We start from the raw sequence: 14,143 nt of genomic DNA, 5'->3' as shown, positions 1-14,143 counted from the left end.
GAAGGATTTATGTTCAAAAATGGTTCAAATGTTTCTGAGCACTATGGGACTTAACTGCTGAGGTCATCAGTCCCTTAGAACTTAGAACTACTTAACTCTAACTAACCTAAGGACATCACACACACCCATGCCCGAGGCAGGATTCGAACCAGCGACCTTAGCGGTCGCGCGGTCCCAGACTGTAACGCCTAGAACCGCACGGCCATCCCGGATGGCAGGACTTTTGTCTTAATAACTCATTGTATATTAGATATTGGTGTTAAGGGGTTTTTGAAATTTAAATTGTGCTGTATATGCCAAGCTTTTTAATAAAATTCATCGTTTTGTTACTTTTGACTAGAGTGTCTATTTACATTTTTCTACCTAAGCCCGGAGTAGGGGACAGTGTTGTACATTGACACTTCTTACACTTTAGCCTCTGTAATAGAATTTTAATATATTTTCATACTCCAGTTTTATGAGATGGCATTCACTTTTTATGTGCTGTAGTCTTTTTTTAATATTTCATAAAAAAACTCAGCGAAGTTGGGGTTTTCCCAAACGCAAAAATATATACCAGGGTAAAACATGATATACATCCAGGGACAAATATTTTGTTGAATTGAAAACCGTTGCAATCGAGACAGTCTTGTCAATACTATTCTTCATAGTCCACGGCATGTTAGGAATCGTGACCCTTTTAATAGTAAATAAACAAGCATCCACTACCGGTAGCCATCGAAAAAAAAAATTGAGATCCAGAAAGTTTTGTTTATTTGACTCTACCTCCCACTCTTTGCACACACATTTAAGATGCTCAGGTCAAAAAGTACCCATTCAATTTCCTGTAGGCATACTTTGACACATGTGTACTTAATTGATAAATAAAATTATAATTTGGATAGTTTAATGAATCATCATTTAAACTTCATCACAAAGTAGTACAACAATACAATAATCGAATATTATAATTATGTGTATTTTTATTTTCACCACATCATGCCAAACTTTTACCAACAGTTTTTACACGTGTACGTAAGACGTTTCTCGCAAGTGACATTTTTACAGTTCACACAGTCCATTGAACTTCTGTTATCAGTGTTTCCACACAGGTCACACCTGCCTCTCTTCCTTCACTCGTAGTGTCATTTTCTTCTAAGGTGGATGGTGCAGATTCAAACGACGTTCGTATCGCTAAAACTTCCCTTGAAGCATTTCCTTTTGGATGATGTCCTCGTCTCTTCATATCCCCATCAATTAGCTGCTCGACCAGAGATTCTAAGAATAGTCTTCTTCGCGTTATTGTTTCCTTTCCATTGGGTACAAGTTGCCTTGTATAGCATATAAGAATTAAATGCATAGGTGTCGATGATATTTGAGAACACAACAGGCCATCCATTCTTCTCTTTACCGTATAATTCATCACCGTCTTGTCAGGTTTGTCCACAGCTTCTGTCGTAGAGTTGTAGTCTAAAATAATTTATGGTTTCGCTTAGGGCAACCAATGACTTCTCCTTTGCACAATAACACCTTTGCTTTTCGTTACAGAAAGCAAATGTTTATATGTAATTAGAAATCCTCATGCCATGGTTTGCAATAGTTTTGGTGGGATGGAAGGCTCATCTTTTTCGCACAGTTCCAATAATTGTGATATTTCTCTTCGTCACAATTTGCCCTACCCTGTAGTATGTGAAAAAGTTGTCGCTGGTAACGCTATACCCTTTCAACTCATAAGACATGTCAGTTGCAACCCTTACACATTCGTTCTTTTTGGACACACTGTCCAGTTGTTTTCCAGTATACAGCTGAATTCTCCATACATAACTTGTTTCATTGTCACAAAATACCGAAACTTGGTGCCATACTTCACCAGTTTACTAGATATATACTGGGAAAATGAACAGTTCCGTCTGAATGCAACAAGTTGTTGTCTACTGTAACAAACAAATTGGGATTATATAATTTAAGTAATATCTCAACCCACCTCTCCCATGAATCCCTTACAGGTGCTAACTAACCTTGCTCGCATTTGGCAGTCATCGTATCGATAAACCCTTGACACCTTTTTGAACGTTTCTAACCAAGTTGTAAAGACAGGGCGACCTATCTACTCGTCCCATTAATTGCCAGTTGACTCATTATGTGACTCATGACCTCCTGCTAATAAAAACAGGTCTATGTAAGCATGTAGGCCAAGAAATGTCGATATCATCGTATTCCTTCAGCTTTAGAATGGATGAGTACAATGTTCCCAGTTTCAGTTTTAGGGGACAATGCCTCAACAGCTTACATAGTCTTAAGTTTTAACCGCGAATGTGTCTTTTACCATCCCATTTAAGAGCGGGTGCATTAGCCTCATATTTCAGACACTTCTCCTACCTGCACTTTAACTCCTTCTCGCTCCCTCTGGTGCTGTCTGTCCGACTCGGTGCTTGTCTGTTCACAATATGAGTTTATTCTTGCCTTATGTTTTGAGGCTGGAGGTTTTAGTGTGTTACAGACCGCTGGCTCAACCTTTTTCTATTCTTGCGATCAGTCAGTCAAGGCCTCCTGATAAATCGTTTTAATACGTTCTATAGCTTTTTCCCTTTAAGTTAACGGTTTCAATTTTGGCTTGATGTTTTCGTTTTCTCCTTCAATGTGGTTACACGCATAGCTGTACGCATTTTGTTCCTTCACCGCATTTCAGGCGATAGAATACTTTTCGGGTATGATATTAATCCGAGACCTTAGTGACTAAGGAAAAAGGGACTGATGACTGTGCAGTTTAGCCCGAGTAATTCCCAAATCAACCAAGCAATCTAAAACAATAAATGTTACCAGATTATTCTGTACATTAATCACTCAGATTTTCGCTCCCACTATCTACTAGTGTAACAAAGAACAGAAAACTACGTAATTTTCTATGAAGTCGTTTTGCCGTTGGTAGACGCCAAATGCCAGCAACTGCTGGGGAGCACCGTTCCCCTTCCACACAGCCCATCGTATTCCTCTGCTCTGGAACGCATTAGCTGCCCGAAACATCCTTTCTCGTCTATTATGCCATTCTATTCAGGAAGCAGAAATTCACTTCATCACGCGAAGCTACTGGGAGCACACTCAGCTGCCGTCTCCCACCTTGCGTCACATTTAGAAGCCCAGAGAAATCTGGGAGGATTTGCCGTACATTGAGTATCAACGTCACAGCTCAGCGCCAAAGAGGTCTAGTTGATCGATCACACATCGATGATCCGCTCTCTGAAATAAATACTGCTACTGATTTTACTCCCCAATATTTATTTTGCTCCATACAGTTCGTCTTTCTTTAGTCATAATGCAGCTATTTGCATTCACAGTGTCCTATAGCCGTCATGAGGTTAATTAACGTTAATATTTATATTATTATTATTATTATTTTTAAACATTTTCCACTTACGATCTCAGGACAGTGAACTTGAATGTCATACGATTGTTCAATTTTTTTCGTATTTCCCTCTCCTCTTTGTCTTCCAAATATCTCTTCATTCTTTGGCTGTGTTCCTGTTTCATTTATTCTGTAATATTTTTCGTATTTCCTTACTATTTTTAACTTCAATTTTGGTGTTCATAGTTTTAGTCCTGATAAGGTCTCTTTCACTTATCATTTCACTATTGATTCCTATCTGAGGTCTTCTTATATATCTTGAAACCAATTGTTGATCTCTTCATCCATATACCATCTCTGTGCATTTTCCCAAAATTTTTTTCTGCTGATTTTACTTTCTGCTGTCTCTGTCTCTGTGATGTCTGATGCTACCGTTCTGGTCGTTTCTGATCCACAGAATGTTTTTAGTAGAGCTAATGTATTTAGTGCCTGCGTCCAGCCTTTCTTGATGTATTTCGATTAGTGTAGTGCATCCATGTCAGTTCGTAAGCATTCCGAAATTTTCCTTTTACTTCTAGGCAGGATGCCTGTTTAGTCCTAATATTTGTCCATAATACCCTAAATACTCGAATTTTCTTGACATTTTAACGTTTCTCTTTTTTATGCGCATGGTTCGTTGTTTCTTTCTACGTAGTACGTTGTCTCGTATGATACCTGTAGATCTGTTTTGTCAGGCACTTCATGTAAGCCGCACAGAGCTTCTTGTTCTTTTTGTCTGTTGTTGCTAAGTATTTCCAGGTCATCTCTTGACGCCAGGCATTTTATAGTGGTTTTGTTTGCCCTTGCTGTTCCTAACTGAATCCCGTTTACTTTTTTTTCACATTTTTGATAATTCACGGGTTCCACATCTACTCAATAAATGATTTTCCTTTTCTGAAGCCAGTTTGGTATGCCCCTTTGAGTCAGCTTGTGGTTTTATTTGTTTAGCAATCCTACCAAGAGAAAAGGCTACTTTAATTTTTAGCTTCTCTCCAGTTATCGCGTAACAATAACTGTATTTTCTTTTTTTTAAATTTATATTTCAAAATAGTGCTGAAACACAGAAGTAAGGTTATATAAGAGTTCGTGCTGTCAGCATTTTCGTTGTAAAATGGCGTTGGGCAGACCAATGCACTCAAGGTCACATAATTAAACAGTAAAATCCTAGCGGCCACACCACACGAGCTGGAGTGCAGCTAAAAATTAAAGTAATATCCGAAAAAAACATCGACAAAAGCTTGTGGGGGCGCAAAAATAAATTAAGCCATAGCAAACATGTAGCATGAACCAGTCCAACGAAAAAAAAACTGATTTATATAACGGTGTCTCTACTAAGTGTCGTCAGGCGAATGTTATCTGGTGTTACAGAAGTTATTTGCAATGTCGTTTTTTCAATGTGTGGCTGGAGTCACCCCAAACCAATGCTGCTCATCACGTGTCTCATACGACGTCCGGTGTGTACAGAAAACGTCAGGTTGTTTCCCGTTATGACTAAAATTATTGTCAAAGTGGAATATTATGTGTCCATTCGGAAGAGACATATGAATTTAGTCTAGTATGTTATTCACTTTATCAATATGTTTCAACTGGGGTAGTAAAACACGAAGAATAACACGTGCTGCAGCAGCGACAGAACCGACCTGCACCCGATCTCACAGCTACTGGCATGCACTACTCGAGTTGAAAATGGCAAATATCTGGCGAAACACTGCAGAATGTGCGCTTGCGATTGTTACAGGACAACCCTGTACATATTTGAGGTGGCATATATACACGGCGAAGGAAAATTTACGTTCTCTGACACTGCAGCGCGATTGCTCGCATATTCGCAATACAAAAATGTCTGTCACAAAATTTCGTCATGGGCAGATTTCCGGCAGTAAATGGACATTAAATATTGGCAGTCTGGCACCACTGTAATCACATGTACTGAGCTGCCGAGCTGCCTTGTCATATACATATAGCTTGCCAGCTATGATAGGCCACTCTAGGAGAAAAAAAAAAAACCACAGTGAAGGAATTATCCAAATCTGGTGGAATTCGGTAGATGTGATGTTCATATACAGACAAATAAATGACTACTATTTCAAAAATTTTTTATTATTTATTCAAGAGAAAGAGCTTCTTAAAGAAAACAAGGGAATATAGTGTTGGTCTGCCAATGGTTCGTATGAAAGCGTTTATTGGGCTTGGTATTGATTAACTTGTTCCTCTTGAGGGATATCGTTCCAGATTCTGTCCAATTGGCTCGTCAGATCGTCAAAATCCTGACGTGGTAGAAAGGCGATGCCATAATGCACTAAACTTTAATTGGGGAGAGATCGGGCGACCTCGCTGGCCAATGTATGGTTTGGCAAGCAGAAGAAACTTTCTCCTTGTGTGGGCCGGACTATTTTGCTGGAACATATGCCCGGGATGGTTAGCCACAAAGGTCACCAAAAAGGGCCTACAATGTCGTCGGCGACCCGCTGTGTTCGAAGGGCGCCGTGGATGACAGTCAAATGAAGCAGCATCCCAGACCATCACTCACGGTTGTCGGCCCGTATGGCACGGGACAGTCAGGATTGTATCCAACTGCTGTTTAGAGCGTGTCCAGGCACACTATTATGTATCTTTCGGCCGTTCTGCCGATGGGATCGCAGTGCACTTAAACACGAAGCCCCAAGAGACAAACCAGTGAGACGGTGTCACAGAGCGCACGGCAGTGGTTCTAATGCTAAAGTGTTCAGTACTGTCGATAATGGGCCTCCCTGTCGAACAGAGCGACGAATTTGCAAAGATTCTGCTGGCCGGGGTGGCCGAGCGGTTCTAGGCGCTACAGTCTGGAACCGCGCGACCGCTACAGTCGCAGGTTCGAATCCTGCCTCGGGCATGGATGTGTGTGATGTCCTTAGGTTAGTTAGGTTTGAGTAGTTCTAAGTTCTAGGGGACTGATGACCTCAGAGGTTGAGTCCCGTAGTGCTCAAAGCCATTTGAACCATTTTTGCAAAGATTCTACAGTCTACCGTTGACCAGCACTTTCGATATTGCGAAATAAACGAGACGGAGTGCCACCTCGACGAGAGCGCCCGGGTAATGCATATTTTGAATAAAGGCAGTTAAGTACATATGGCTGACGCGATCAAATATTTGACTGAAGTCTATCGCAGCCAGTGCTCCTAGTACGCGGCGCACCTTAGCGAGGGCAATCGGGTCCCTGTAGTGGCACAGGACAGCGCGAATGTTATGCGTCCCACCCATCGGTGCCTGATCCACTGATAGGACATGAGATGTAGTACGCCAAATTCAAGCTGCTAGTAGATCTGTGAAGATTTTCATACTACAGCTCAACAAAGTTAATGGTCAGCAGTCTGTATTACGTCATCTTCCGCGAAGTTTACAGCTTGGGATGATATCTTCCACAAATACCGGACGTAGCACCTCTGGTGCCATGAGCTCTTGAATTACAGTAGTCCAATTGGGCGCCAATAGCCTCTGGAACGTCCTACAAAACTTCAAGGGTAGCCCATCCAGTCCTGGTGCCCCTTTTCCTATGGCATCCAACACTTATTCTTCATTCACCGCTTCTATCAATTCCTCTTGAAGTTCCGGAGCAACCACTACCTGCGTCAAGCCAGCGACAATAGTAATGATCTCTGCATCACATCGCTTCTCCGCGTACAGGTGAGAATAGTGGGTAAACTATGCATTGCTTATGTCTCTTTGCATGACATAATGGACTCAATCTCCTGTCGTCACCTTATGGATCGATGTCCTGTGTATGCGCGTTCTTTCCATGGCTATAAGGTACATGGATGGCCGCTCGTTGGCGATTCTGACCGTTTGACGTGTACGAATAATGGTTCCTTCTATGTGTTGAAGCACCAACGTCAATTCGGTTGAAGTCAACTGGAGGTCCGGTGATGTGGTCATAAGGGAGCCCTCCCTGAGGATGGCGTAATATAAATTTGTAGTGCTGCGCCTCCATGCCGTAGATTGCCTATTAAAAGTCTTCAAGGTGCGTTGAATGGTCGGCTTGGCACAGTCCAGCCAACACTGTGAGGCATATGTATCCGTTTCACCATTAGGCACACTGCCGCTTGACATTCCGGTGAGGCCAGGTGCGCGGCTGCGCCACGCTCGTTGGCGTCGAAGCGCGATAGTAGTGATGTGAGCAGTGTGATCTGTAAATGCTGCTGGCCACTACTCGGCTGTCCTTACCGCATTCCTGCGAGAGCGGGAAGTAGATATCCTATCAAATCTGGTAGAAGAATGTTCCGTAAAGTGCGTCAAACCCTACCTATCAGCATAGATTATGTCCCAGGTGTCCAACAAATTGAGCTAGCGAATGACAGCTCCGAGTGCTGGGCATGGTGAATGCTGAGGAATTTTGTCCTTTTCTGTACAATTAAAATAACCCCCGATCAGCATATCATCTATCCTACCTTCGCACAGTTGTGTTAATTCCTCAGTAAAGAATAGCGAACGTTCACGAAGCTTGCTGGTAGCGGAGGCTGCGTAAACATTGACTAGGTGTTAAGGTATATTGATAATCTTTACTTTTGGACCAGGAATTGAACAGTTGTTTTTATGTGATGTTTCGGTTTTTGTTGCCGATTGTCGGATGTTATTGTCAACTTTCGAGGGTAATTTTTGAGATGTCTGTGATCTGTTTGTGTATTCATGTGTGTGTATGTGGTTTTGTGTGAAATAGTACTTGTTTTAGTGAGCTTTCTTTTTCGTTGTGGCTACCTGTGTGAGGGGAATAATTTTTATCGTATGATATGTTTTATTAACTATAGTAGGGAGTCTGTACTGATACGTGTGAGCTCATTTATCACATGTTTTGTTTCAGTGGTGGATTTCTGAATGAGGAATTTTTCTTGCATTTGTATAAGGTAGTTGTCATGATTGTTCATTTTCGTTATTTTCATTTGTGCTGTGAAATGTGGCAAACAAAATACCTAAGTGACAATTATAGGAAGAGGAACAGCACCAAATTCTAACAGGAACATAGTATGTGGAAAATTGTCCTTGCAACCAATAAGTCGAATTTAAAATATTACTCCATCACAGCAAAAACCAACCACCAGAACTGTTTATAACCTATAGGTACATGGCCCAGAATTTAAACTAAACAGTAAAAAAATGGACATATTCGAGGCCATTGATGATGCCTTGCAGAAAATAAAGGCGAAATGCGTATGGCACGAAAATAGTTTCATTCCCTTGTAATTAGACAGTCCAAAAGTAAAAACTATCAATATAAAGTAATATTACACGCAACTGAGGCAGACAGGACAACCAAAGATGAAGATGTTGCCGAGGCCATGGCCCTGGCATTCGGTAGCTAACGTATATCAGTGGCTAATTAGCCCTTCTTTGAGAAGTATTGCGACAGCACAGCCCGTATCCGACGCTAGTGATACGCGTGCCATGTATCCGGAGATCTTCTGGAAGCCAAGAACGTACACCTCTTGCAATAAAGCCCCATCAATGTCGGCCACATAAAGTGTTTCGCATGACAATAATAACTTCGCGCGCGACCGGATGATCTTGGTGTCAATCACCGCGAATCGATATGATTGTCGATTGCCATCGAAGGCAGCGGTAGTCGTCGGTGTATGCATTGGCGATGAGTTTGGTCACCTCCACATCACCCTATCGTTTTCATTGTCATGTTGTCCGTAGGAGATGGGGAGAGTTGTGTAACTCCCCCTCTTATGTAAGTCATCTTCCACGTCATCTCCTCCTGTGGGTCTGGGTGTAAGAATGGGCCCGAGGAATAGGCCTGAGGAATTACTGCCTGTCGTAAGAGTCGACAAAAGGAGTTTCACACTGTTTGGTCTTTATATCATGGTCCCCTGTAGGATTTGACCTCCATTCTTAAAAATATTCCCGAAGAGCGAGCCAATGGGCGAAGGGCGCCTTATGTGGAGCATTGTGTCCATCGTGCATTGAGATCTTTAGCCCACTTTCTCGTCATCGCATTTCAGTCCCAATCATTCACCATCTCTTGGGCGAGGACAACTTCCTGGTTGCGTTTTCAACCATGCACTTTGCAGTGTCGCTTTCTGCGTCAACGATGACCACGGACTTCTTTGCTCCTGATATCCAGCACCATAGCCAGTCCGTCGTGGTGGGGTCACCATTTACCCTGTCGGTTGTAGCCCTCTGACCACACAGGAATCACTCCGGTGATGCCTGCACCGTTAACTCCACATGTATGCCAAGGGGTAGATGCCCATCCCTCTGGGGGAACAGGACTCCCAGCAATGGCCATCCTGCCAGGTGGCCTTTGCTGCGGCTGGAATTCGCGCCGGGGAGGGCCCCTGCTTGGAGTGGGTGGCATCAGGACGGATGACACGCAATGAAGCCTAGTACATCATCTCTTGCTGTTGGTGAAACACCAGTAGTCCATTCATGAGCCCAATTCAACGCACAGAAGTATGACCCCAAATCATTCCCCTTCCTGGCCACACCATGGGAGGAATGTGAGGCTACGGATGACAGCTCATCTTATTCGCTGCAGTACCTTGTATGTTCGAGAACTGACGATGAAGACTCAGTTCTTTGTTTAACATTTAGAGGACAAGTTTGGGGAGGTGAAGGGATTGTCCAAAATGAGATTTGGGTCAGTCTTGATCAAAACAGAATCCTTTGCCCAACAACAGACGTTACTCGCTTGTGACAAGCTGGGGGATGTATCTGTAACCATCACGTCCCATAAGAACTTAAAAATGGTCCAAGGTATCATATATCATAGGGACTTTCTTTTGCAGTCTGATGATGAGCTGCACGCCAATTTAGAGCGGCAAGGTGTACACTTCGTTTGGCATGTCCACCAGGGTCAGAGAGATAATCAGGTTGCCACTGGTGCCTTCATCTTGGTCTTTGAGGGTGATAAATTGCCCCAGAAAGTCAGGGTGATGGTCTACCGCTGTGATGTAAAAGCCTATATCCCTCTCCCAATGCAGTGCTATAAATGTTTGAAGTTCAGTCATATGTCTTCCCGCTGTACTTCCAGCATCACATGTGGAGATTGTGGACGCTCATCACATCCCAGTACTCCATGTGCCCCACCTCCCATCTGCGTCAACTGGAGAGACCACCATTCGCCTTGCTCGCCAGACTGCAGGATTCTCCAGAAAGAAAAGAAAATCATGGAGTGAAAGACCCTGGACCGACTGATCTACACTGAGGCTAAGAGAAAATTTGAATACCGGCATCCAGTACGTATGACGTCTTACGCCGCCACTAAAACAGTTCTGGCACCATCAACTCCGCCAACCCCAGTCACCTCTCAGAGCTGGAACACTACAGCTGCCCCTTGATGGTACAGGGCACTTCTCTCCCTGTTGCTCCTGTAACACCTACATTGGGAGCACCACCCCCCACCCTCAAACATCAGGAACGCCAATCCTCACTTCTAAGCTTGAGAAGCGTAAGTCTTCTTTGTCTTCTCTCGCAATGAAGGGGTCCCTTGATTCACTCCCTTCCCAGGTTTCTGCTGCTGAGAAAGAAAACACCCAACAGTGGCTGAAGAGCTCAAAAGCAGCTGATCATGGGGCATCACGCTCAATCTCAGTTCTGGAGACTGAGTCATTGAAGTCTTCCCAGCCACAGAAATCCAAGGAGCAGCGAGAGAAATCCAAAAAGGAGACCCCTAAGACCAAGGAAATTGCGGTGGCACCCAAACCACCGTTACCTACAAGCTCTGCGTCTGAGGAAGGGGTAGAGATTCTGGCGTCCGCTGAGGACCTAGATCTCACCAGACCCTCAGACACAATGGATATTGACTGCTCAGGCAAAAAGTCGGTGGTAGCAGGTTACTCTAATGCGTAAACTGCCTCATTAAAGGTTCCCTGCCTAGACCAGTCTCACGATGACGTCATCCTCCAGTGGATTTGCGGCGGCTTTTTCCATCTCCTGGCTGAGCTATGGCAACTGTTAAGCCTTACACCTGCTATCTGCATTGCTCTCCAGGTAACCTGGTTCCTGGCAATCAGACCCTGCCCACCATATTCCCGTCGGGGTCAGGGATTTTCTCTGCCTCTTGATGACTGGGTGTTGTGTGATGTCCTTAGGTTAGTTAGATTTAAGTAGTTCTAAGTTATAGGGGACTGATGACCATAGATGGTAAGTCCCATAGTGCTCAGAGCCGTTTGAACCTGCCCACCGTGGCTATAAGTGATATTACAGGAACTGTAGCGACTATAATCGAGTGTCAGGTGGAGTTTGTATTTACGTCCTAAACTCAGTCTGTAGTGAACCTGTGCCCATTCAAACCCTTCTTGAAGCTGTGGCTGTCAGAACAAGGGCGACGAAGGAAATAACTGTCTGCAATGTATATCTTCCCCCAGATGGTGCAGTACCCATGAACGTATTAGCTGCACTGAGTGTTCAACTCCCTAAACCTTTCCTATTTATGGGAGATTTTAACACCCATAACCCCTTGTGGGGTGGTATGGCGCTTACTGGCCGGCGCAGAGATGTCGAAACTTTACTGTCTCAGTAAGACCTCTGCCTCTTAAATATTGTGGCCGCCACACATTTCAGTGTGGCTCATGGTAGTTACTCGGCCGTTGATTTATCGATATGCAGCCCAGGATTTCTCCCATCTATCCACTGGAGAGTACATGACTACTTGTGTGGTAGTAACCACTCCCCCATCAGGGCTCAGACGCCTGCCCAGATGGGCTTTAAACAAAGCAGACTGGGAAAGTAACCTCTGTTGTCATCGATGAATTTCCCCCACACGGTAACATGGATGCCATGGTTGAGTAGGTGACTACAACAATTGTTTGTGCGGCAGAAAGCACTATTCCTCGCTTTTTAGGGTGCACAAGGCGTAAGGCAGTCCCTCGATGGTAGCCGGAAGTCGCTGAAGCAAATAAGGAGCGTCAGCGAGCTGTACAGCAGCTTAAGCAGCACCCTTCCCTAGAGCACCTCATAGCCTTTAAACGGCTCTGTGCCCGCGTTCAACAACTTACCAAACGACGGAAGCAGGAATGTTGGAAGAGATACGTCTCGACCATTTGGGCAAAAATCAAACGTCTTTTCGGATACCAGACCCCAACAGGTGTTCCTGGTGTTACCATAAATGGCATGTTATCTACCGAAGCAAACGCGATTACCCCCTTTCGGACTCTCAAACGGCGGCTGGAAGAGAAAGTCCTTTCATTCACTACTCGCCAGAGTGAATCTTATAACGCCCCATTTACAGAGTGGGAGCTCCTCAGTGCACTTGAACATTGCCCCGACACAGCTCCTAGGCCTGATCGGACCTACAGCCAGATGATTAAACATCTCTGATCTGACTACAAGCGACATCTTCTCGTCATCTTCCACCGGATCTTGTGTAATTGCGCCTTTCAATCGTAATGGCGGGAGAGCACCATCATTCCGGTGCTCAAACCCGGTAAAACCCCGCCTGATGCGAATAAATGTCGGCCCATCACCCTCACCAACCTTCTTTGTAAGGTGCTGGAAGGTATGGTATGTTAACGGTTGGTTTGGGTCCTGGTGATAGGTGGCTTCCAGGCTCCATGTCAGGGCGGCTTCCGCCAGGGTCGCTCTACCACTGATAGTCTTGTGTCTCTCAAATCTGCCATCCGAACACCCTTTTCAGACGGCAACACCTGGTTGCCGTCTTTTTTGACTTTGCCTGTAGTCTCCTTAGGCACCAACCGGCAGGCCGTCTTCCACCAGATTTGGATATCGTATTTCTCAGGCATGTAAACTGACAGATCGACAAAGCGCACTTTTACTCATTCAATTCCGGCAGCTGCTGGCAGCGTCTTTGTCTCAAAGAACCGCCAGCGGCTGCCGTTGGACGGCCGCCCGCCCGTTATCGGTCGGCCGTATCTGAGACTGAGCTGAACCGGGGATATGTTAAGTCGGCGCTGAAGGCGAGGCATTTATCCCCTTGTAACATCCACAAATCTTAGCTACAGTGCGACAAGAGGAAATTATCCCTCCAGCAGTTATAAACATTAACTATCCGACATATGGAAAAACAGTGAAATAAAACAAAACGATGATAAATATTAGTTATTTATATATTATTTTATCATGTAATTTGACATATTGATGTGTATCATACAAAGACAACGATAATTGTAAATTCCTTTTATGATCTACGTCTGTCTTCCTTTGTTTTTGCCTTTTTTTGGTTGTCTTTTGTAGGTTGCGGAAACAAGACGCAAATCAAACTGAGGTCTGTTAAGAAATTGTAATTATTGATTAATTATTACTTGAGAATAGAGTTCTTTCTTATTATAAATATGTGTGAATAATTATTTGTAACTTTAATTTTCTCCCAATAAGCATTATCTGTGTTAATTATTTCTTCCACTGCAAGGAGCGCAGTCATTGATGATAGCTATATGTATCGCATTTTTATCTGTGTTTCTTACGAAAGTATCAAAGGTTTGCTTGATGAAAATTCGTCTAAATAGCGCACAATATAAAAGTAAAGTTTAATCGGCATTAATTCAAATACTTATCCTGTTAAAAGGAAATTTGCTCGAACAATAGAAAGTCTCTGTCAATTGTTTGCCGCCATCTTAGCAATTATCTCAGCGTAAATTCAAATTACGCAACTCTGCAGACATAAATGCCGAAGGTAATAAAAATGTGTAAAAATAAATGTGCACCAGTGGTCCCGAGCTCATTTTAATGAAAATAATTCCAATCAGATTCTTTCTTTAAAAACAGTGCTCATAGCACGATCGATATAACAAACTTTTTCTTGCTGATTTATGGAGCCGAAATTAACTACGCACGAGTTGCGAAGAATAT

This window comes from Schistocerca piceifrons, chromosome 4 (assembly GCF_021461385.2).
Source record: "Schistocerca piceifrons isolate TAMUIC-IGC-003096 chromosome 4, iqSchPice1.1, whole genome shotgun sequence".
Classification (NCBI taxonomy): domain Eukaryota; kingdom Metazoa; phylum Arthropoda; class Insecta; order Orthoptera; family Acrididae; genus Schistocerca; species Schistocerca piceifrons.
Note: the sequence above shows the minus strand (reverse complement) of the source record.